The sequence below is a fragment of the Sus scrofa genome, chromosome 1, assembly GCF_000003025.6.
Source record: "Sus scrofa isolate TJ Tabasco breed Duroc chromosome 1, Sscrofa11.1, whole genome shotgun sequence".
NCBI lineage: Eukaryota > Metazoa > Chordata > Mammalia > Artiodactyla > Suidae > Sus > Sus scrofa.
The window spans coordinates 101,510,812-101,537,588 of NC_010443.5; the positions used below are offsets into that span (position 1 = coordinate 101,510,812).

At 36.4% G+C, this 26,777-nt stretch overlaps 1 protein-coding gene across 2 annotated transcripts in view; it reads left to right on the plus strand.

The window, feature by feature from the left end:
• DCC (DCC netrin 1 receptor) overlaps window positions 7,818–26,777 on the plus strand; it is a 1,568,393-nt gene continuing 1,549,433 nt past the window's right edge. For both annotated transcript variants that reach the window (XM_021073445.1, XM_021073448.1), the window contains exons 1-2: window positions 7,818–7,948; window positions 16,707–16,805. The gene's annotated coding sequence lies outside the window, so the exon portion shown is untranslated. The remainder of the gene's footprint in view (window positions 7,949–16,706; window positions 16,806–26,777) is intronic.

The following is a 26,777-nucleotide window of genomic DNA, read 5'->3' on the forward strand; positions in this document are numbered from 1 at the left end:
TGTGGGATCCAAGCCACATCTGTGACTTACACCTCAGCTTACGGCAATGCTGGATCCCTGACACACTTTGTGAAGCCAGGGATTGAACCCACATCCTCATGGATACTAGTCAGATTCGTTTCCATTGAGACATGACAGGAACTCCAAAAAACTTGTGTTTTAATTTTCATTTGTATCAGGTATTTTCTATCAGGTATTTTCTGATACTCCTTAACTTCTTTGTTGACTCTTTTTGGTAAGAAGTGCTTTAGTTTCTATATATTTCCGTTTTTTTTTTTTTTTCCGTTGCTCTTCCTGTAGTTGATTTTTAGATTCACACTCTTGTGATTGGAAAAGATGTTCAATATAATTTCAGGCTTCTTAATTTTAGTAAGACTTGTTTTGTGACCTAGCATGTGACCTATCCTGGGTAGATGTTCCATGTGCATTTGAAAAGACTGTGTAGCATACTGTTTTTGGATGGAAAGTCCTGCAAATGTATACTAAGCTCATTTGGTCTAATGTGTCGTTTAAGGCCATTGTTTTTTTTTTTTTTTTTTTTTTTTTTTGATTTTCTGTCTGGATGATCTTTTCACTGATGTGAGTGGGGTGGTAAAGTCTCCAGTATTATGGTATTATTGTCAATTTCCCCCTTTATGTCTGTTAACATTTGCTTTATATATTTAGCTTCTCCTATATTAGGTGCATATACGTTCACAAATGTTATACCCTCTTCTTAGATTGACCTCTTTTGTCATTAAATAATGTCATTCTTTTATTATAGAGTGTGTTTTAAAGTCTACTTTGCGTGATATGAGTATTGTTACCTTGACTTTCTTTTCATTTCCATTTGCATGGGATATCTTTTTCCTTCCCTTCACTTTCAGTCCGTATGTGTCTCTTGAAATTAGTCTCCTATACTCATATAGATGGATCTTGTTTTTTTGTTTGTTTGTTTCTTTTGTTTTTGTTTTTTAATATAATCAACCACAACCACCCTGTGTCTTTTGACTGGGACATTTAGTCCACTTACATTTAAAGTAATTATTGGTATGTAGTTATTATGATTTTGTTACTTTTTTCTGATAATTTTTGTAGTACTTCTATTTTATTTTGTTTTTCAATCTCTTCCCTTATGGTTTGATGATTTTCTTTACTGTAATGTTTGGGTTCCTTTCTTTTTTATTTTAGTATTTTTGTGTGTATCTATTTTTTTTTTTGATCTTTTGTCTTTTTAGGGCTTCACCCATGGAATATGGAGGTTCCCAGGCTAGGGGCTAATTGAAGCTACAGTCACCAGCCTATGCCACAGCCACAGCAATGCCAGATCTGAGCCATGTCTTCAAAATACACTATAGCTCATGGCAACACCAGATCATTAATCCACTGAGTGAGGCCAAGGATTAAACCCACAACCTCATGGTTCCTAGTTGGATTTGTTTCTGTTGCACCACAATGGGAACTCCTATTTTTTTTTTTTTTTTGTAGTTACCATGAAGTTCATTTATACTGACCCACCTAGTATATCTACTTTTTAAAACTGATAGTCATTCAAGTTCAAACACATTCTAAAAGATCTACATATTTTATTCTCCCCCAATGTTTTATGTTTTTAATGTCATACTTTTCATTTTCATGTCCACCACCTACTACTTATTGTAATTAAAGTTGATTTTGCAATTATTATCTTTTGACTTTCATACTTGCTTATTTAAATATTTGATCTATTGGTTACTATATATTTGCCTTTGCCAGTGAGTGTTTTTCCTTAATATATTTTAGGTCTTGTTATAGCCTTTTCTTTTTTACTTAAAAAAATCATTTATCATTTCTTGTAAGGTAGGTTTAATAGTGATGAACTCTTAGTTTTTGCTTATCTGGGAAATCTTTATCTCCACTTCAATTCTGAATGATAACCTTGCCATGTAAAATATTTTTGATTGTAGATTTTTTCCTCTCAGAGCTTAAAATATATTATGCCACTTCCATCTTGTTCACAATGTTTCTGCTAAAAAAAATCAGCCGATAATTTATTGGTGTTCCTTTGTATGAGACTCTGTTTTTCTCTTGTTATTCTTATAATTTTCTCTTTATCTCTAAATTTCCATTTTAATTATGATATGTCATGGTATGGGATTCTGTGTTCATCTTGTTTGACATTTTATTTTCTTCCTGGGTCTGAATATCTGTTTCCTTCTTCAAGTTAGGGAAGTTTTCAACTAGTTTTTATCAAATACACTTTCTGTCCACCCTCTTTTCCTTCTGGTACCCCTATATTGTTGTCTCACAGATCCCTTATACTATCTCCCTCTGTTTCTTTTCTTTTTCCTATTCTAATTGGATGATTTCCACTATTCTGCCTAACAGGCTGCTTATTTGTTCTTCTGTATCACCTAATATGCTAGTAATGACTTCTAATGTATTTTCTTTTTTTTTCCTCTGTGCACTAGTTTGTTTTCTTTCTTTTTTTTTAATTTTTTTATTTTCCCACTGTACAGCAAGGGGATCAAGTTATCCTTACATATATACATTACAATTACATTTTTCCCCCACCCTTTGTTCTGTTGCAACATGAGTATCTAGACAAAGTTCTCAATGCTATTCAGCAAGATCTCCTTGTACATCTATTCTAAGTTGTGTCTGATAAGCCCAAGCTCCTGATCCCTCCCACTCCCTCCCCCTCCCATCAGGCAGCCACAAGTCTTTTCTCCAAGTCCATGATTTTCTTTTCTGAGGAGATGTTCATTTGTGCTGGATACTAGATTCCAGTTATAAGTGATATCATATGGTATTTGTATTTTCATTTCAGTTATACTTCAGCTTTAATAGTCTCTTTTTTTAATAATTTTTAGTTCTTTGTTGAAGTTTTCACTGTGTTCCTATATTCTTTTATTGAGTTCAATGAAAATTTTTATTACCAATGCTTTGAACTCTTTATCAGGTAAATTATTTATAACAATTTCATTAAGGTTTTTTTTTCCCCTGGGATTTTAATCTTGATCTTTCATTTGGAATATATTCCTCTGTCATCTTAATTTATTTGACTTTCTCTGTCTCTGTGAAATTATGTGTAGCAATTACCTGTCCCAGTCTTGAAAGAGTATCCTTTTGTTGGAGCATCCCTGATGTCTGTGTGTGCCCAATGGCTCCTGTGGGTGAGGTGGATCTGAAATGACCATTGGCCATGTCTTGTGCTAGGGTGTACTGGCAGCCATCACCTTGGTGGGAGGTAGGACTGGAGTCACAAAAACTAGAGCCAGTTTTGTGTGTAGCCAAGGCTTCTCCCAGGCTCAATAGTGGTCACTGCCCTATCACAGGGCCAAAGGCCTGAAGCAGATGCCCTGAGAAATTTGGGCTTCTTCCTGGAGTTATGGCAGACTTTGCCTTGGTTGAAGGCATGGCTGGGGCCTCAGGGCCTGGAAACTCACTTATGAGCTAGTTCTGCTTTTCCCTGACATGTGTGTGCATGATTGCAATGAAGATCTCTGCCTTAGTGGGGAGTAGTGCTGGAGCAGGAGCCCAGGTGGGCTGAGGGACATGCTAAGGCAGTCTTGGAAAATGAGACAGCACACAAATCAACTATCAAGCTACTGCCTCTGCTCCAAGACTGAGACAAGCAAGTCTGTGCATGTGCTCTTCAAGAGCAGAGTCTAAGTTTTTTTCAGCTCTCATGTAAGCCTCTCTGTTTTTCAAAACAGCTAAGGGGGCTCATCTTCCTGGTGCTTGACCCTAGAGCTAGGGTGGCTAATATCAGGTTTGAACCTCTTGTTCCTTGAGGTGCATCCTCAAGTTGTTGATATCACCCTCCTCTTTTGGGTCACTTGCTAGGGGCTTGAGTCCCAACTAAATCACTCCTCCTGCCCTCCTACCAGACTCCTTCTTGTTTTTTTCTTTATAGTCTTGGTTTTAAAGAGTTATTCTGCTGGTCTTCAGGTTGTTCTCAGTCAGGGATTTTCTATATGTATTTGGAGTTTTGATGTGTTTGTGGGGGAGGTTAGCTCAGGTTTTTCCTACTCTGCCATCTTGATCCCACCTACACTATAAATTATTCTTGGATTGAAGTTAATATACTCTAGAAGGGTGCCTACAGCACCAAACAAATTCATATTTTTAGAGCATTCATTCTACTTCATGTTTAATAGTCTCAGACATTGTTTTTATTAAAACAAACATCACAGCATAAAATGTGTATGAATTTGAGGATAAAATGAGACATGAAAGCACTTCCAGCCTTTCACCATGCTAATTAGATTTACATTCCACACCCTCTGAAGTACACAATCTGCGGGAGACACTTTATCAGGGAAATTGGAAAAATCTTGCCATAGATGGGTCTTCCCACTTATCCCAGGGTATGGCAAACCTGGTTAGACTATGACAGGTATGATCTGACTCAGCCAGCCTTACAAATTACCTTTTTTTAAAATATAAAGTCAAAATTTGTACATTAACTGGTTATTGAGAGATGTTGATAGGATGATGAAGGGATCTGAGGATGTTCTCTTGTCCCTGGATATTGACCTATTAAGCCTTCCAGGAGCCTTACACTTTCAACATAATTATAAAATTCCAAAGCAAATTCCAGAGAGAAATATTCCAGTTTACTAATGTCCTAGACTAGAAATCTGAGGATCTGAGAAGTGGAATGATTTGCTCAAGGTCACATAGCAATATAAAAATAGAATGAAAGTGATTTTAGTTTCTTAGTCCATGGTCCAAAACTATTTCCTTTTTGTTTATTTGAAAGTAAGCAATTGTGCTACCTAGGGAAGTGAAATCAAATGTCCAAAGCAGGGGAGCCAGAAACAAAGGTGCAATCAAATGGGCCTCTATTATAAAATCAATTTGTAGGAGTGGGACATGGAACATGGGGAGATGATCATAAGATAGACCCTGTCCTACCCTTTCCAACCTCCCTCAGCAGCCTGGAAGCCTGGAATTGCCAGGGGGGAAGTGTTCCAAAGGGCTCTGGGTCCCAGTAAATTTAATGATAAAGAAGAGCAATGCATAGAGGGAGAGGGCCATCCAGAAAGGTAACGGGAGAAACAGTTAACTTTCTACAACTTTAAAGTAGGATGATGGGAGTTCCCACTGTGGCTCAGCAGGTTAAGAACACAATGTAGTATCCATGAGAAAGCAAGTTTGATTCCTGGCCTTACTCAGTGAGTTAAAGATCAGTCCTTGCCCTGAGCTGCAGTTTAGGTTGCAGACACAGCTCAGATCTCATGTTGCTGTGGTTGTTGCATAGGCCGGCAGCTGCAGTTCTGATTTGACTTCTCACCTGGAAACTTCCATAGGCCTCAGGTGTGGCTATTAAAAAAAAAGTAAATAATAAATAAATAAATAAATAAAATGGGGTGACAAACTGAATGTGTTCTCAAAGAAGAAATGAAGCCAACTCTCAGCCTCTGCCTCTGTCTATGATGCTCCCCAGGGTCTCAAACTCAATTCCTCCCCAGCTTCTTTGCAAAACTATAGTAAACACACTGAGAACTGTTTACCAGAAGCAGCCAACCATGCCCCAAGGAGCAGTATCCCTGAACTTGTAACGCTGTCAGCAGAGGAAATGCTGATGTGATATTTGAAACCCAGAGTTCAGAGGAGAAAGCAACTGGGCCAGAAAAAAACATGAATATGTGTAGTAGTGTTTCAACATGGGTCCCCATCAAGGACAGTAAGTTCTGGCGTCACCCTGAAGTCAGTAATTAGAGCTGACATCTAAGAATCACTGTCTTCAAATCTCCCTAAAGTGATAAAAATAGCCCAAGGTGACCATGTATTGTGATTCTGATCTCCAGCTCTTTGGATTGAGTTGATAGACTTTTATGGAATACCTATGACTATTACTAATAATAGCAGCCATAGATATTTCACTCTGTACCAGGGACTCTTAAGCTTTTCACATTCATTTAAAAAATCCTCACCACAAACTCATGAGATAGGTGCTATTATTCTTTTCATGATAAAAATTTGAAGCTTAGAGAATATAAATAACTTGCCTAAAGTTTGTTGGATGGTCAGTAGTAGAATTAAGATTCCAGTTGGCAAGTTTTTCTTCACCTGTGCCTTTTCGGCAGGAGGCCAGGCAGCAGAGAGCTATACAGAGTGTAATGGCTATAAGAGGCAAAGTCCCACACTTGGGCACAGGAGTCAGGGAAGAGTTCCCATGCAAAGATGCCCACTAGTTCATATGAATGAGGAGGAAGAATTAGGCTGACAATGAGAGGTCACCTTGCAGAGGGAGCAGAAGGTACTATATCCTGCAGGGAGAAAAGTCTGGAGCATTTTCAGGGAAATGAATCCATATTAAGTAGCCCTAACAAGTGGGTGTGGGTACGGGCACTCTTTTTCCATTCCTCCAGTCAGAACAAATAGACAGTATTAGATGATTTTTCTTTATTTCATATCTAATATACAGAATGCAGTTGTTGACAAATGTGCTCAGCATTGGTAAGCAGTTTATCAGCATATCAGCACTCTAGACTTCTGTCTCATTTGAGTGTAGCCTTTAGAAAAACTTTGAGGGAGAAAAATCTTTTCTCTGGCCACCCTCTGTTTCTCTTACTGATTATTTCTGCATCACCAGGATTACTGCTCTTGCAGATCCTGCTTCAACGACAATATCCCACCAAATAAGCCAAATAGTTACAATGGATTGACTCTCAAATGTGCAACCCACAGAAGCAATGCCAGCTTGACATAGTTAAGAGCATAGACTATGGAAGCAAACCAGGTCTGTCTTCAGACCTTGACAATATCACTTCCCAGCTAGACAGCATTTGGCAAATGGCTTAGCTGCTTTGTGACTTAGTTTTATCATGCATTAAAGGAGGCAATACCAGCACCTTCTTTTTAGCCTTATACAGATATTTAAATGGTTTATTATATGTCAAATCCTTGGTACAGAACCTGGCACATAACAAGTACTTAATAAATATTAGCTATTATTGGTACTTATCCTACATAGATGGACATTGTGGTATGAACAAAGTGCTATGGAATAATAGCAAAAGGAGCAATTTGCTGGGGTAGAGAAATTTTAAGGAAAGATACCACAGATGATTTGGCATTTTATACACCTTTTTTAGAGAAGGGACAGTGACATCTTTTTCTCCCCTCAGCATCAGGATAAGTGACCCTTATTTCTGGAGAAACCATTTATTGCAAGCTTCTTGAAAGATGGTTCTAACCCGCAGATCACAGGCCAGGTTGTCTCTGGTGCAAAGACTCAGGACATCATTTGTTTGAGTCATGTCCTAAAAAAGTTGATGTATGCTCCTTTTTAAAGAAATCTCCTTTATAAAAATATAAATGAGTAATAAGCCATTGCCACATTGTCACAGAATTATTTACTTTATAAAATGATTTGTATCAAAGTGTTTTTTTTTTTTAAGTAACAGACTCTCCTTGAATGTTAATTTCTTACATCTCAATTTGTACTTTCCATTGAACTAAAGACATGAGCTGTGGAATTTGAATTGCTCAGCTGCATAGCACTGAGCAACTAACATTATTTCTAATTTTTACAACAACTATGAAATATAAGTATTATTATCCATGTCTTACAGTTAAAGAAACCAAGACTCAGGGAAGTGGAGTTAGTTGTCTTAGTTTATAAAAATCAGTACATGAAAGAGCCTGAATTACTAGGTTCCAATCCCATGCTCTTCTCTCTATGATATAGCTTCCAATCATATAGGTTTAAATAGTCTCCAGTAGGAAACATCGTTTTTCTGTTATTATTATCTCTCCGCTGGGAAAACTCCAGGTCTTTAAACCAGAAGAAGCTTCCAGGTTCTAATTTGTTTTTTTTTGCAGAGCTGCCTTGCTGCTTGTGATTCTCTATTTAACTTTGGTAACAACACAACTGTCAGCATAGATTCCTGCTCCTACCTAACTCAGCTTTCCACCTCATGTAACAAAATAGCACCTTGATGATGGAATTTTCTACTTTCTAAAACATAAGATGGTGAGTGGAAATTTTACTCAACAAGCCAATCCTTTTAACGTTAAGCCTATTTTAATCCTCTTTCTAAATTTGGAGCTGACATCTTAATTGCTTGCCCAAGGAGAGGGGGAGAAATAATACTCTCTGAGTAGTTAGGATTGGGGCTAGGATGTTTATAACACTGCAGGAAAGACAAATTTCCAAAGCATAAACTTTTTCTGGTGTAGTGAAATTTTTCTACAATGCTCTCCGTTTAGGGGGTGTGGGATCACTTCTGGAGATCATATTTTAGCCACTCATAGGTTAATCATTTTTTCTTCCTGGTTAATGGTGCTGGCCCTTTGTCTTGAATCCATTCGACAAATCATTACCTTAACTGCTACCCTAAAAAGGAATAGATTCCGGTTTGCCCAGTTATATCTCTTCTTCCAGATCATGCTCTTCTCAAACCAGTCAACTAAGATGGAATTACTTCCACACTACCAAACAGATTACCTAGAGTTGGATACTGTCTGACAAATCTTAACTATCAGATTCCATGTTTCACTAATGCAATAGATTACTGGAAAGCAGTGTGTGTGTGTGTGTGTGTGTGTGTGTGTGGTGTGTGTTTGCTTCTGTACCTATATTTATTTGACTGCTGTCCAATGGGTCAAGAGGTCTACTTGGATCTCAACAGTATATGTCTCTAAGAAGGGACAAGGAAAACAATGAAAATTAAGCTTCAGTGTCAATACAAATTCCTAATCTTGGCAACGTGTAAAATAACCAAAAAATGTTTTGCTGGGAGTTCCCTTTGTGGCTCAGTGGTTAATGAACTTGACTAGGATCAATGAGGATGTGGGTTCGATCCTTGGCCTTGCTCAGTGCGTTAAGGATCCAGTGTTGCCATGAACTGTGGTGTAGGTCTCACATGCTGCTTAGATCCTGCATTGCTGTGGCTGTAGTGTAGGCTGGAGGCTACACCTCCGATTCAACCTCTGGCCTGGGAACTTCCATAGGGTGTGGGTGCAGACCTAAAAAACATAAAAAATAGTTTTACCTCCTCTCCAAATTAGTCTTCAGAATTATGAAGCTCATCTTGAAGGAACATTGGCAAAGAGGAATAAAAATGTCCAACTGAAAGGAGCCTCAGTGATTACCTAACCCATCTACCTTCCTTTATTGTTGACTTAACTGAGATTCAGATAGATCAATTGCCCAAGGTCATAGATGTGGTCAGAAAACCAGGTCTCTGATATTTAGCCTGTGACTCTGCTCTATCCACTAGGATCTCGGTCACTTGTTGATTTCCCGTGGTCTCCATCTGTCATCATTTACTCTGATATTCTTCACTTATAATGGTGATTGAAGTTAGAAACTACCTTCAAGCATGGAGCTAATAAGAGGCATGACTGATCAATACAATGGAAAAATAAGAAGTTATATAGAATGAAAGATGATATTTTGGAAATTAGAATGTGTCCTTGTCTTTTAAACTTCCAGTAGATTTAGATGGGGTGTTTAGGAGCTTTCATAGTTTTCTGAGCAGATTTTTGTTTCAACAGAAACCATGGTACTTAGAGATGAGAAAACTAATACAGTGGAGTCAAGAACAGTTCCCTTTATCCAGTGACTGGCAAAATACCCACATTCGCTAGTAACACCAAGATTTTTCTTTTGCTTTCTGCTTACCTCTGTCTTGACATCCACTTGTCATATCCCATGCATGAGAAATCTATAGACTGTATTGGTTTCTAACTTCTAGATTGTTTTCCTCATTCAGATCCAGTTTCTTGCACAGAAGGGCTATAGTTTCATAGGAATTGGACATTCTATGTGTAGAAGTGAGGACAAGGTGTCAGTGCTTGTGGTGTGTCTTCTCCATCAGGCTGTGCTGAGTAACTTGCTCCTGTCAGTGCTGGCATCTTTCTGCGTTTTTTGCAACTCCTGGTCAGTTAAGAAATAGGTCCAGTCTCCCCATTCCCTTTGGCTTCTTCAGCATTGTATTTTTCTAAATTTCCATGGATAGGGATTGTTTAACAAAATTTTAGGATTTAAAAGTGAAGTTTTGACCTATCTATTCCCTTTCTGTGCTCTTTTTACATTTTTGGTTCTCCCTTGTCACATCTCTGCAGGAACAAGATCTCCAATTAGCAATAATTTTAATATATAAATTATTCATTCATTCCATTCATTGAACACCTTTTTTTTAAATCAATACCTACTATGTTCAAGGCACTAAATGTATGTCTAATATATTCCGAATTTTTCTCATAGGCTCAACTCCTTATACTATCTCCATGTTTTTTTGCCGTATCACTTCAAAAATGACTTACTTAATACTTTTCATTGTAATAAATTCATTCTTTATTTAATTTTATTTCAAAAAGTAGATTTTGGAGTTCTTGTCTTGGTGCAGTGGAAACAAATCCACTAGGAATCACAAGGTTGCAGGTTCGATCCTTGGCCTCACTGAGTGCGTTAAGCATCTGGTGTTGCCATGAGCTGTGGTGTAGGTCGCAGACATGGCTCAGATCTGGCATTGTTGTGGCTCTGGCATAGGCCAGCAGCAACAGTTCCAGTTGGACCCCTAGCCTGGAAACCTCCATGTGCCACAGCTGCAGCCCCCCCCAAAAAATGAGACAAAATACAATAAATAAATAAATAAATAAATAAATAAATATTTTAAAACTTTAGTTAAAAAAGTAGATTTTGAAGTCTCTGTTACCTGCCAAGAAGGCAGAGTGAGCACTGATTGCTGACTGTCTTCCATATCAAACATACCAGATGCTAGAGAAGTCATAGTTCATGTGAGGAACATAGAGCTTTTCTGAGCAAGTGGTACAAAATTGTAACAAATCCTCAGGGTGCTTAAAGTCTTGGGGTTTCTTTTAAGTGGAAGAAATGGCAATCTGGAGCAATAGTGGAAGGGTTGAGAAGAGGTTTCCAGGTTCACCTTTCCCTCCGTCTCTTAGGTTGCTTTGGGAAGATCAGGCTGGAAGTCATGGCCTGGCAGGACATTCCTTTGGGTGGAACTGAGTGCAATTCCAAGGTTGTAATGCAAAATTTGGCTGTTGCTAACCATATTCCCAGAGCCCTAAAAGGAAAGGGATAGAAATAAACAACTACATGTGGTCTCAAAGCCCTGTCTTGGATCATTAGATTTGCCCATGTGCCTTCCCAGATGTAGAGACTATGATTTGAGGGAGCTGACCTTGTAAAAGGGATATCAGTAAAGTAATAGTGTCGCATGATCAAGAAGGCTGTAATAAAATCTAGGTACAGTGAGTCACATCAAGTCATTCCGGAACCCTGATGAGATAGGTGTTTATCCATCTCACAGGTATTTATGGACTGGATGCTCTGTGCCAGGCATTGTTCTAAGTGATAAAGATAGTGGTAAACAATACATATTTCCTACCCCTAGGAATTTATATTCTAAAAGAAACAGACAATAAACATATAGTAATTGGATAACTCACCATAAGCACTTTCCTCTCTATTCTATCTCTCTAGCATGGACCAGACAAGTGCCACAGAAGTTGAGTATCTCTGCATAAGAGATTCTGGGATAATGTGACAATTGATGTCACAAGGGAGAACATAGCTTTGGGAAAAGAGTGGGAATGGTTAAGCAGATTCTATCATTAGACAGTCTACCTAGAACATAGCTCCCTTCTTTCCCAAATCACAGCTAAAACAAGGCTATGATTAGATTTCAACCTTCCCAGATGTAGAGACTATGATTTGAGGGAGCTGACCTTGTAAAAGGGATATCAATAAAGTAATAGTAAAATGAAAATATTGTAAAATATTTGATGACAATAATACAAAGCAACAACAAAAACTACTACTATTTAGTAGAGAAAGCAGAGCTAATGGAGCAAAAAAGCAGGAAGTTTGAATAAGCATAATACACATCCTAATGGAACTGAGGAAATTTATTGCAAACATGAAAAAAAGGGTAGATGTTTTTAAAGAACCAGTTAGAGATATTAGATGTTAGACAATGTAATTATTTAAATAAAACATTATATGGAAAATTGAAATAGCAGAATAGCTACAAATAATTAATTAATGGGCTGGAAAATTGTGGTGAGAAGATTATTAAGATAAGGAGGCTGGCACAAATAGGCAGAATGTATTGAAGAAAATTCAGAGAGTAGTTCTTGTTGTGGCTGAGCAGTAACGAACAAACTAGTATCCATGAGGATGCCAGTTCAATTCCTGTCCCCTCTCAGTGGGTTAAGGATCTGCTGTTGCAGTGAGCTATGGTGTAGGTCTCTCAGATGTCACTTGGATCCCGTGTTGCTGTGGCTGGCAGCTGCAGCTCTGATTTGACCCCTAGCCTAGGGACTTCACATGCCCTGGGTGGTGTTGTCCTGAAAAATAAAGACAATAAAAAGGACAAAAAATTCAGAGAGAAAGAAGATAAAATTACAATGGAAACATTCCAGAAAGAAAAATTGAAAAGACAATATAGAAAGGTAATCTTTGAAGCTAGTGTTTTTTAGAACTAGAGAAAGACTGAAGAGGTCAGTTTAAAAATGGTTTCAGAGACTGAAGCAGCATACAATAAAAGGATAAAGAAAACCATACATCAGACACAACAAAGTGAGATTTAACACACAGCTTAGAGCATCAAAAGAAAATTACCTATAAAGCCTCAAGCATGAGAAAGATATCAGATTTCTCAAAATCAACAAGACATTGAGAACATGTGTTGTTGGCATGCAGAAGGGACTCATTCTAGATTATCCAGAAAATAGATAGTTGAAATGATAGGGCTAAATAAAAATCTTTTTACCTTAGCACTCATAGACCTCAACTAAAATATTTTTTAGCATATTCTATGATGAGAATATATTAGTCCAAAAGGAAGGAATAATTACAAAAGGCAGGAATAAATAAGGGCATTAATATTATTTTTAAAAAGTTGTTAAAAGGGAATATATATACACAGCACCTATTCTACAACTTAATGTCACATCAAAACCAGCAAGGTGAATTTTAGTAGAGAACAAGATGAGTCAAATGTCGGCCAAGGTTCTTATTACATGAGAGAAGGAGACATAAATATTAAAGAAATGGAGGCATTGGCCAGGATAAAAGATATTATATGTTTTAATAAGAGAATTGTCACCATAAGAAAATGTAATTTTATCATGAAGGGATGTTGGACTTTGTCAAATGCTTTTTCTACATCTATTGAGATGATCATGTGGTTTTTGACTTTTCTTTTGTTACTATGATGTATGGCGTTGATTGATTTACGTATGTTGAACCATCCTTGTGAACCTGGGATGAATCCCACCTGGTCATGGTGTACTGTCTTTTTGATATGTTGTTGGATTCAGTTGGCTAAAATTTTGTTGAGAATTTTTGTTTCTAAATTCATCAAAGATATTGGCCGATAATTTTCTCTTTTGGTGGGTGTAACTGGGTCACTATGCTGTACAGTAGAAAAAATATATATATAAATGATAAAACAAACAAAAAAGAAAATGCAATTAAATGAATGTTTCAACAAGGAATGGGGAATAAAAGGACGGAAGAGCAAAAAGAAAAAATTAAGACTGATTAATTTGAGCAATAAAAACTATTCTTAGGGACAAACTAAAAAGATAATGGAAACAAATCTAAATTTGTTAGTATTATAATAAACAAAAATGAATTAAAGACAAATTTAGAAACATAGACCCAGGAAAGTTGAAAAATCCAGTTTTCTTTTTTTACTTAAAACTACATACAAAAGTTTGAAAATTAAAACATGGGAAAAGAGATTGTAGGCAAACATGAAACAAAATAAAACTGGGATAGTTGCACTTTTAATATCAAATAAAATGGAATAAAAAAGCACCCCCCCACACACACATATATTATACATATATTTGAGTTAGAAAAACAGAGAGCAGAACTTGGTGTAGCTCAATAGAAAAGCTAGCTGTAATTATCATTAATATTTTCATTACAAGACAAATTATAGACAAATATGTGCAGAAACAATTCAAAATAGTTTGTGTAAATATTCTGGTGTTAAGGAGACAGACCATCACTCCTTGCTTTTAAGTGTGAGAGCTCATAATGACTTCCTTCCAAAGAGTATAGTATGGAGAAAAGTACAGTATGCAAAAAGTGTAACTTGACAATGGAGATACCTGTGAAATACTATTTCAATCAAATGATCAAGATTCATATTAATAGATAAAAATAGCACTATAGCCTTGTGGTCTTCTTCCATAAATCTCTAACCTCAATCTAATTGTGAGACAACTCCCAACTGAGCAACATTCTGCAAAATACCTGACTAGTAAATTTCCAACTGATCAGGATACCCAGAAATAATGAAAGTCTAAGACACTGTCACAGCCAAGAGAAGCCTGAGGGAAACTGATGGCTAACTGCGATAGGGTATTCTAGATAGGATCCTGGGATAGAAAAATAGACATTGGGTTAAAAACTAAGGAAATCTGAAGAGTATATGAACTTTATTTAATAATAATGTATCAGTATTGGTTCATTAATTGTAAGAAAAGCACCATACCAATGTAGGATGTTAATAATGGGATACTGGTTGTTGGGTATATTAGATCGCTCTGTATATCCTCACAACTTTTCTGTAAATCTAAAACTAAACTCTTTTAAAATTGTTCAAAAATGTTATTTAAAAAATGCTAGCTAATAGTTTTTTTTTTTTTTAAAGCATTATGTTCTAAACATAAGAGCTAAGTTTATAAACTCTTGAAGAAAACATGGAAGCAATTCCTGGATTACACAATGGTTTCTAGGTATGACACCAAAAACATTAGCCACAAAAGAAAAAAAGTTACACCAAAATTAAAAACTTTTGTGCTGCAAAAAATACATGAAGAAAGTGAAGAAGAAACCCATAGAATGGAATAAAAATACTCAGAGATCTACATCTGATTAGGGAATTGCATCGAGAGTATGTTAAGAAATCATACAACTCAATAATAAAAAGAAAAAGCAATTGAAAAATGAGGCAAGGGTCTAAATAGACATTTATTTTTAAGAAAATGTACAGGAAGCCTACATTTGTATCATTAATCATTAGAGAAATGCAAATCAAAACTTCAATGAGGTATCATGTCACACCCACCAAGTGGCTAAAATAAAATGTCTGGGATGGGGAGAAATGGAAAACCAAATATTGATGCTGGGATTGTAAAATGGTACAACTGCTTTGGCCATTCCTCAGTTTGGCCATTCAACAAAATGTCAGATAGAGAGTTACCATATAATCCAGTTGTTCAACTCTTGTGTATATATATATAAGAAATGAAAACACAAGTCCACACAAAAACTTGTACATGAATGTTCATAGCATTATTCATAACAACTTACATATAGAAACACCAATGAATGTCTACCAGCTAATGAGCATATAAAAAAGTGGCATATCTATACAATGGAATATTATTTGGCATTAGGAAGAAATGAAATACTGATAATGTTACAACATGGATAAATCTTAAAAACATTATCCTAAGTGAATGAAGCCAGATGTATTAAAAAATTATTGTATGGTTCCATTTATATGAAGGTCCAGAGTAGCAAAACTCATGGATACTTCAAGAAGATCAATGGTTGCCTGAGGTTGGAGGTAGGAGAGAAGGAGAAGTGGCTTCTAATAAGTTTATATAAAGCAGGAAAAATTTTTAAAAATTTGGTCCCTGCTTGTTCGAATAAACAGAACACATTTCTTTCTTGGAACACATGAGCCGTTCCTCAAAACCAATCATGTAACAGGCCACAGAGGACTTTGAGTAAATTCAAAGAATCAGCACCACACATTATGTTCTTTGACCACCATGCCATAAAATTAGAAATTAATGACAAAAGAACACATTTAGCCTTCCCATGTGAATGGAAACTATAATAATCGTGCCTCTAAATAACTCAGTTTAAAAAGGAAATAAACAGTGAAATTGTAAACTATGACAGCCAAGGAAAATGAAAGAAGTGTATTTCAGAATGTGTGATGTGCTCCTAGAGAGTAACAAGAAGGAAATATACAGCTTTGACTGTAATTATCAGAAAACAATAGAGGCTGGAGATACGCGATATTCAATTCAATAGGCTAGAAAAATAGAAACAGAACACAGTTAAAGAAACAAAAAGAAATAATAAAAACGAGGCCAGAAATCAGTAGAGTACAAGAAAATAGGATAATTTTTTAAAAGTATGTTCTTTGAGAAACAAAATGTAATAAACATGTGGCTAAACAGAAGAAATATACAATAAGCAATTTGAAAAATGTGAAAAATCTATAAAACATAGCCGATTGTATAAAGGCACAAAATATAATGAGCAGTTAATATGGTACAGTTTGCATATAATTGGATAACCTAGATTAAGCAATATGTTTTTAGAAAAACACAGTGTCAAAATACAAAAGACAAAAACATGAAAGAGCAACAGCCATCAAAACACTGAAATGACAATAAAGAGGAAATGCATCCCTGGACACATACTTCCTCCCTCTCCATCTTGCTCAGTTCTTGGGCTACTCATTTTCTCCCTCCAGTCCACTTGCGGGATGGCTCTTTGACTGAGTTTTAGTAGCAAATATGATCATAACCAACCTTGCTTATCACTACGTCCTTGCTTCCTTTCTAGAGGTTTATATGAGGTTCATAATCTTTGGCTTATTCTTTGCTCTAATCATTTTAAACTGTAGTGTTCTGGAAAAGGCTCTTGATGCCTTTGGCCATGTTTTCCCCTCTTCTTGGAATGCCTTTTTTAACTTTTCTGTCATCTCTTTCTTATCTCTTAGAACTCAGCTCCAGTATTATCTTTTCCTGGAAGGGAGAACTTAGCTGCAATCTGCCTGAACTTTACTCACTTTCCAATCCTGATGCAAATCTGCAGAAAAGTAAGTAGCATTTACTCTCATAAATGCAAAACCGGCATCAGTTGCCATAAAGGGAAGGTAAGTGAAAAACTGAATAATGTGTGACATTATATTTAAAATGGGTGCTGCAGCCTGCTCTTGAGTCTCTGCCTGAGATCTGTTTTCAGTTTGTTAGAAAGGATATTACCACATGTTGGGCAAGGGGTAAAAACAAGCACTAAACCAAGATTTTTCTCTTTAATGTTACAGAAGGACTGAGAGAGAGAATTATAAATGTGTGATTGCCTTATTTTCACAGGACATCACTTTTATGTCTCATACATAGGTGAAGAGAGATCTGCCTAAGATAGTATTTCTACTCTGAGGGAATTCCTGTAGGGTGCCAGCTTTGCTCTGGTATTTGTATTCACATGTGAGGCTCATAAAGACAAGAAAACAAAAAAGAAACAACAATATGGACTGCCCCCAAATCATGGCAAATTTCAGTCCAGAGGGAGCTGGTTGAAGGCAAGTGGTGCCTATGTTGTAAACAGGTAGTTGGCTGCCTGCTCCTGCACTTGACAATTGTTGATACATGATTGTGGATAGTGAAACACCTTCAAGGCATCATGTGAAACTAAACATACTCTGAAAAGTTTAATATTGAACAGTGACAAAAGTTGATGATCTGCCCAGAGAGGCATTGTCCTAATTTTCCTTCTGGACTCCATACAGATTGCTCATGAAGTTGAAAGCTTACAGAGCTACCATTTCTAATAAATGGCATTGTGTATATACATGTGTAAGTGGGCGGTGTATGTATAATTTAAGATATTTATAGATTTATAAAGCTATATGAAAGGTAAACTTAAGTATGCATGAGTTCTCAAGGTTTCTAAGTTTCTTTTGTTGGGAAAAAATAGTTTTAAAGAAATTGTTGAAATGCATTTGATTTTTCAGGTCAAAACACCTCTAAATGTTATCTTTCAGATGTGGGTTACTTTCATTTAAGCTGATTTCTCATTACTATGTGGTACATTGTTTTTACAGAAGCTCCAAACCTTAATACGATAAAAGTTTTAGCAAAATATTTCCTTGCAGGAAAGGATTTCTTTACTCTGAAAAGAAATTTAAATAAATCTCTTTTTCTAAGCCACTAAGACACTAAAGTAAATAGTCAAATACTAAATCAGAGTGCCTACCCTGACTAATGATAAAATCTCAAAGTTAAAATAACCATAGAATTCACTAGTGTGGTATAGTAGAAGGAGAATGTCAATCACAATTGTGGAATTATTTCTCTGTGCCATGCTCTTCATAAGCAGAATCAGGACATGAAAGCCCGGAAATAATATTATTGAAGGTGAACATAAGCGGCCGAGCAAAAACCACGATATAGATCTGTCTCTAAAGACGTTTTTGGCAGTGCCATACTGATAATTTCATCGAGGATGGTTACTTCTAAATAGGGCCTGGAGATGTTGTTCTCCTTAATAAACTGCATGGGAGATAAATTGTAATTCATCCAATTCTGGGCATAAGTTCATTGAACACTGACAATGTGTTCAGTATTGTAACAACCACTGCAGATCAGGATACAGACTTAAGCACCAACATACCAATAAATACCTTCATTAAAAGTGTCTCTGCACCAATCGGGAGAGACAGTAGATTAAAAAAAAATGAGTAGTTCCTGTTGTGGCTCAGCAGAAACTAATCCAACTAGGAACCATGGGGTTGTGGGTTCGATCCCTGGCCTCACTCAGTGGGTTAAGGATCCAGTGTTGCTGTGAGCTGTGGCGTAGATCATAGATGCGGTTTGGATCCTACGTTGCTGAGGCTGTGATTTAGGCCAGCAACTGTGGCTCCAATTTGACCCCTAGCCTGGGAACCTCGATATGCTATGGGTACAGCCCTAAAAAACAAAATAAAAAAAGACCCAACCATTAACTTCTTATGCTGAGAACTATAAAACATTAATCAAGGAAATTAAAGAAGATGTAAAGAAATGGAAAGATATTCCATGCTTCTGGGTTGGAAAAATTAATATTATAAAAATAGCCATACTACCCAAAGAAATCTGCAGATTCAATGCAATCCCTATCAAATCACCCATGACATTTTTTCACAGAACTAGAACAAACAATACAGAAATTTGTATGGAACCACAAAAGACCCAGAACTGCCAAAGCAATCCTGAAGAACAAAAACCAAGCAAGAGGCATATCTCTTCCAGACTTCAGGCAATATTACAAATCCATAGTCATCAAGACAGTGTGGTCCTGGTACCAAAACAGACATACATACCCATGGAACAGAATAGAGAACACAGAAATAAACCCTGACACCTATGTTCAATTAATCTTTGACAAAGGAGGCAAGAACATAAAATGGGAAAAAGACAGTCTTCTAAGTAAGAATTGCTGGAAAACCTGGGCAGCTGCATGTAAATAAATGAAACTAGTACACACCCTCACACCATGCACAAAAATAAACCCAAAATGGCTTAAAAACTTAAATATAAGACAAGACACCATCAAACTCCTGGAAGATAATATAGGCAAACACGCTCTGACATCAGCTGTACAAATGTGTTCTCAGGTCAGTCTCCCAAAGCAACAGAAACAAAAGCAAAAATAAACCAGTGGGACCTAATCAAACCGATAAACTTTTGTACAGCAAAAGAAACCAAAAGAAAATAAAAAGACAACTTACAGAATGGGAGAAAATAATTTCGAATGATGTAACTGACAAGGGCTTAATCTCTAGAACATACAAGCAATTTTTACAATTCAACAGTAAAAAATCCAACAAGCCAATGGAAAAATGGGCAAAAGACCTTAATAGACATTTCTCCAAGGAAGATAGACAGATGGCCAACAGGAACATGAAAAAATTCTCAACATCCCTGATTATTAGAGAAATGCAAATCAAAACTACCATGAAATACTACCTCACACCGGTCAGAATGGCCACAAATCACAAATGCTGGAAGGGATTAGAGAAAAGGGAACCCTCCTGCATTGTTGGTGGGAAAGTAAACTGGTACAACCACTACGGAGAACAGTATGGAGGTACCTTAGGAAACTATACATAGAACTACCATATGACCCAGCAACCCACCTCTTGGGCATCTATCCAGACAAAACATTCTTTAAAAAAGACATATGCACCCACATGTTTATTGTAGCACTATTCACAATAGCCAAGATAGGGAAACAACCCAAATATCCATCAACAGATGATTGAATTAGGAAGATGTGGTATACATACACAATGGAATACTACTCAGCCATAAGAAAGAATGAAATAATGCCATTTTCAGGAACATGGATGGAATTAGAGTCTCTCATAATGAGTGAAATAAGTCAGAAAGATAAAGACAAATACCATATGATATCACTTATATCTGAAATTTAATATGTGGCACAAATGAACCTTTCCACAGAAAAGAAAATCATGGAGTTGGAGAATAGGCTTGTGGTTGCTAAGAGGGAGGGCGATGGAGTGGAGTGTTTGGGGAGCTTGGGGTTAATAAATACAAACTATTGCCTTTGGAATGGATTAGCAATGAGATCTGCTGTGTAGCCCTGGGAACTATGTATAGTCACTTATGATGGAGCATGATAATGTGTGAAAAAAGAATGTACACATGTATGTGTAACTGGGTCACCACACTGTACAGTAGAAAAAAAATTGTATTGGGGAAATAACAATTAAAACAAAAGCTGAATTCAACAACTAGAGACTGGGAAATGATGTACTATGTAAATATTATTTAAAAACTCAGGAATGATGAAATATCTGAAAAAGTAGAGAAAACAAGGAAATAATACTAATTTAAAGCAAAGACAATTACTAGAGAAAAGGAGAGTCATTACATAATGATAAAAGGACAAAGCAGATTGATGTAACTCTTCCAAAATTGTACACATTAAAGAGCAGAGCCTCAAAGTACATGAAACAAAGTGCTGACAGGTAGTTTTTCTAGCTTTATCTATAGCTACTTCACTCAACTATATCTCCCACAGATACCCCCATTTTTTTTTTTTGCCTTCTCGCTATTTTCTAAACTTCTTAAGCAAGTACATACTTTTATGCATCAGCATTTTTTCTCACATTTGTGTAGTTCCTTCTATTTTTATTGAAGTACAGTTGATGTGTACTTCATATGATATTATGTTACCTTCAGTTCTATAGCATAGTGATCTGACAAACATATGATGAAATACTTAATGTGACAAGTCCAGTTACTCTCTGTCACCCTGCAAAATGACTACTGTTTTATTTGCTATATTCCCTATGTTGTATATTATATCCCTGTGACTTATTTTATAACTGGGGTTTGTATCTTTTAATCCCCTTCACCTATTTCACCCAACTCCCCACTTGTCTCTCCTCTGGCAAGCACCAGTTTGCTCGCTATATTTATCTTTTTTTTTTTTTGATAGATTCTACATATAAGTGAAATCATACAGTAATGTCTTTCTCTTTCTCTCTTTCACTACTGAGTAAAACCCATTACCTCCATCTCTTGTAAATGACTAAATTTCCTTCTTTTAAATTATTTTTTAATTTTTTTTTTGTCTTTTTAGGAATTCACTTGTGGCATACGGATGATTCTAGGCTAGGGGTCGAGTTGGAGATGTAGCTGCCGGCCTACACCACAGCCACAGCAACACCAGATCTGAGCCACATCTGTGACCTACACCACAGCTCACGGAAATGCCAGATCCACAACCCACTGAGCAAGGTCAGAGATCAAACCCACATCCTTGTGGATGCTTGTCGAGTTCGTTAACTACTGAGCCATGATAGGACTCCAAATTTATTTTTTTTTTAGAATATTATAGTTGAGTTACAATGTTCTGTCAATGTCTGCTGTACAGCAAAGTGACCCAATTATACATGCATATATATATATATATATATATACACATATATATATACACGCACATTATTTTCTCACATCATCCTCCATTGTATTCCATCACAATTGATTAGATGCAGTTCACTGTGCTATACATCAGGATCTCATTGTTTATCCACTCCAAATGCAATAATTTGCATCTACTAACCCCAAACTCCCAGTCCATCCCACTTCCTCCCTTGCCACCCTTGGCAGCCACAAGTATATTATCCATGTCCGCGAGTTGTTTCTTTTCTGTAGATAGGTTCATTTGTGCCATGTATTAGATTCCAGATATAAGTGATGTCACATGGTATTTGTCTTTCTCTTTCTGACTGACTTCACTTAGTATGAGAGTTTCTACCTCCATCCATGTTGCTGTAATGGCAAATGTTTTTAATGTTGTTGTTTCCTTATTAATTTTTTGTCTGAATGATCTGTCCATTGATACAAGTAGGGTGTTAAAATACCCTAGTGTTATTGTATTACTGTCAGTTTCTCTCCTTTTATCTGTTAATATTTGCTCTATGTATTTAGTTTTTCCTATGTTGGGTACATATGTATTTATAACTGTTATACCTTCTTTTTAGATTGATACCTTTATCATTGGGTAATGTCCTTCTTTGACTCTCTTTACAGTCTTCATTTTAAAGTCTGTTTGTCTGATGCAAGTATTGCTATATCAGCTTCGTTTGTGTTTCCATTTACATGCTATATCTTTTTCCATCTCTTCACTTTCTGTTTAATTATGTGTCTTTGGAATGGAAATGAGTCTTCTGCAGACAATGTAAATGTCTTTTGATTGGGGTGTTTAATACATTTACATTTAAAGTAATTATTGTTAGGTATGAGCTTATTGCCCTCTTCTTAATTGTTTTCTGGTTATTTATATGGTTCTTTTCCTTTATTCTTTTCTCGTTCTGTTCCCTTTTGATTTGACATCTTTATTGTTATGTTTGCACATGTTTCTGTTTATTTACTTATTTTCTTGCCTATCTATTATTGGATTTTGGTTTGTGGTTGCCATGATGTTCTTATATAACATCCTATGTATATAGAAATATACTTTAGGTTGATGGGCACATAAGTTTGAACATATTCCAAAGATGTTACTTCTTTATAATCCCTCTTCCATGTTTTATGTTTTTAACATTATCTTTAACATCTTTTTATTTTGTGTATTCCTTAAATAATTTTATATATAATATATAAATAATATATATATAATATATAATTTTACTAGTTTTTTCCCTTTAACTTTCATACTAGCTATACAGGTAATTAATCCACTATCTTTATTACATTTTTGCATTTATTGGTGAGTTATTTTATAATTTTCATATTTTTAGCTATAGCTTTTCTGTTTAAACAAGTCCTTTTATATCTCTTGCAGTATCAGTTTAGTAGTGATGGAATACTTTAGCTTGTGCTTTTGGGGGAAGCTCTTAATCTGTCCTACAATTCTAAATGTTAACCATACTAGTAGAATATCCTTTGTTGTAAGTTTTTTTCTTTCAATACTTTGAATATGTCATGCCACTTCCTCTGGCCTCCTAAGTTTATGCTGAGAGTCAGCTGATAGTCTTAAGAGGAATCCCCTATAGGTTACTAGTTGTTTTTCTTTTGCTACTTTAAAGATTTCTCTTTCTCTTAAAAGTTTGACATTTTTAATAATAATATGTCTTGGTGTTGTCTCTTTGGGTTCATCTTGTTTTGGATTCTCTATGCTATCTGGACTTGATGTCTGTTTGCTTTGTCAGGTTAAAAAAGTTTTCAGCTATTTTTTTCTTCAAATAGGTTTTCTGTCATTTTCTCACTCTTTAATCCTTCTGCAATGTGTGCGTTAGTATGTGTGATTTTGTACAAGAGGGCCCTTCAACTATCCTCATTTTTTGGTTTCTTTTTTCATTTTGCTTTTTTTGATTGGGTCATATCCACCAGTCTGTCTTTCAGAGGGCTGATCCTATCTTCTACATCATATAATTTACTGTTGGTTCCCTTTAGTGTCTTTTTCTTTCCCGTTATTGTATTCTTCAGCCCTCTTCAGTTCTTTTTTTAATATATTATTTCTTTGTTGAAGTTTTTACTTCGTTCTTTTATTCTGAGTCTGAATTTGGTGATGATCTTTATGACTACCACACTTTGAACTCCAATTTGACAGGTTGCTTAACCTGTTTCAACCTTTACTGAGGTTTTGACAAGTTCGTTTTTGAGAACATATTCCTTTGTCTCCTCAATTTGCCTAACTCTGTTTTTGTGTATTAGGTAAATCAGCTACATCTCCTGGTCTGGAAGGAGTAGATTTGTGTAGATGTCCTGTGGTGTTCAGAAGTATAGTTCCTCCTGGTCACCAGATCCAGGTGCTCTAGAAATGTCCCCTGTGTGGACTGTGTGTGTGCACTTGTGGATGGTCCATTCTTGCTGTGGGTGTGTTAATATGTGGGACTGACGCCCAATGTAGCTGGCTGTAAGGTCTGTTGCAACTGTTATTATGGGTATTCTAGTGTGAGGGGCTGGCTGACTAGGGCAGGAATTTCTTTGGGAGGATGAAGGTGCTGGTCAGGCCATCTGCTGGCTTTGACCAGGTTGGAGATTACTTTAGAAGAACTTTGGTGCCTACATTACCCACCATAACTGGCAGGGCAAGAGCCTCTTTAGAGATGCTCTGATGACAGTCAAGGGCATCTGGCCTAGACTGGTGGGACCTGAGGCTGCTTTGGAGGAGTGCCAGCTGTGTCAGGTCTGCAGGTGAATCTGGAATGTAGTAAGTGGTTCTAATAGGCTAGATGGTGAGTCAAAAATGGTGCTTCCCCAGGTAGAGGGTGAGCCACAAACAAAACTGTACCCTCCAGCTCCTTTTTACCCAAAGAAAGTTCCAATACATCCCTGGCTCTTGGGAGTATGCTCTAAAATTATTCAATATGAATATTTTCATGTAAGACCCAGGTGCTTTTCAGATTACTTCCTCTGCACTAAGATTTGGAGCAAATGAATTTTTGCGTGTACTTTTTAAAGACTCTATTCTTGGTTTCCTATAGCACTCTGACTCTCCCAGATGCAAGCCCTGCTAGTTTTCAAAGCCAGGAATTATGAGGGTTCATCTTCCAAGTGCAGGTCTCCTAAGCTGGCGAACTCAATGTGGGCTTCAAAATCCCCAGGGGCAACTGCTAAAGCTATGAATTCCCTCTCACTTATGGGTCACAGTACTGAGGTGTGGGTTCTAGTCAGACTGTGTCTCTGACTCTCCCACCTGTCTCAGTGTGGTTTAACCTTTCATCTTTAGTTGTGGAAAATCTTTTCCGCTAGTCTTCAGGTCATTCTCAGAGATCATTACTCTATATATCGTTATAATTTTGGTGTGTTTGAAGGAAGAGACAAGCAGAACACATCTTTGCATTCTGCTATATTGTCCCATCCTTTTTCTGTTGCCTCTTTTGTGAACACCCTTCCTCACCTTCTACCTCACTGACCTCTTCCTCGTCTTTCAAGATCCAAATCAAACAAAATTTTAACATTTCTGTGAATCATATATTAGTGCAAGCAACATGTTTAGTTGTTCTTTGCTTCATTGTGAAGGTACTTTATGTGTGACTCTATTTTGTAATTAGTGATTAGTCTGTTATTTTACAGTCATCTTCTTTGAAAAGAATACTTTTTTGTTTGACTATGATCAGTTTCTGAAGAAATAGGAGATGTGTCTTAATTTTCTTTGTACTCCTTAGGAAATAATATCAATGTAATTTGTTAAATTTAATAATCTTGATTTCATTATTTTGCAATATCCATAAATGTTCTCTAAAATCTTAAACATAAAAGTTAGTTTCAGTGATCTGTATCAGTGTTCTAGTTGTATGGTCTTGGGTGCACATTCTGAGAGGGTATCTTTTTTATATACATTTTATTGGAGTACAGTAAGTGACTTACAATGTTGTGTTAGTTTCAGATATACAGCAAAATGAATCAGTATTACATATATCCATTCTTTTTCAGATTCTTTCCCCATATAGGCTATCTCAGAGTAGTGAACTGATTTCCCTGAGCTATATAGTAGGTCCCTGTTACTGATCAATTTTGTATATAGCAGTGTGTATAGCCAATCTTAACCTCCCAATCCATCCCTTCCCCAATGTTTTCCCTTTGTTAACCATAAGTTTGATTTCAAAATCTTTGAGTCTGTTTCTGTTTTGTGAATAAGTCCTTTTGTATAAATTTTTCTATATCCAACATATTAGTGATCTCATATGATATTTGTCTTTCTCTGACTTACTTCACCTAGTATGATAATCTCTAGGTCCCTCCATGTTGCTGCAAATGGCATTATTTCATTCTTGTTTACGGTTGACTAATATTCCATTGTATACATGTACCACATCTTCTTTATCCAGTCCTCTGCTGATGGACATTTAGGTTGCTTCCATATCTTGGCATTGTAAATAATGCTTCAGTGAACATTGGGGTGTGTGTATTTTTTTAAAATTATGGTTCTCTTTGCTTATATGCTCAGGAGTAGGATTTCTGGATCATATGGTAGTTCTATATTTAGTTTTTAAAGGAGGCTCCACATTGTTCTCCACAGTGGTTGCACTGACCTACATTCCCTCCAGCAGTGTAGGGGGTCCCTTTTCTCCACACCCTATACTGAGAGGGCATCTTTGGCAAATATTTCTTACTAACTGTTCACCAGGTGATATACTCCTTTACCTCTAAGCCAGTGTTTTTCAACCAAGCTTATCCTAAGCCCATATGGATCTGTAGGTGGTCTTCTGCTAGTGTCCATGAGCTGAGTTATTTTGTCAACTTTGACTTAATGGGTTTTTATTATAAAACCAGTAGATATTGTGAATGTGCTTTTTCAAATTATATGCATCTTCCTGGTCACCATCCCCACCCCCACCTCATCCTGTCTTGAGAATTGCTGCTGTGAACCAGTGTCAACTTGGAGAACATATAGATAAGAATGTTCAAAAATTCTGTGAAGGTTCTGAAGACCTAATTTGAGACCCTCCACATGAAAAGTTAAATATCGATGGTGTTTATTTCCTGTAGAGATCAGAGGTACAAGTTCGAGTGCTGTGATTACATGGCAACACTCTGTTATACAAGGT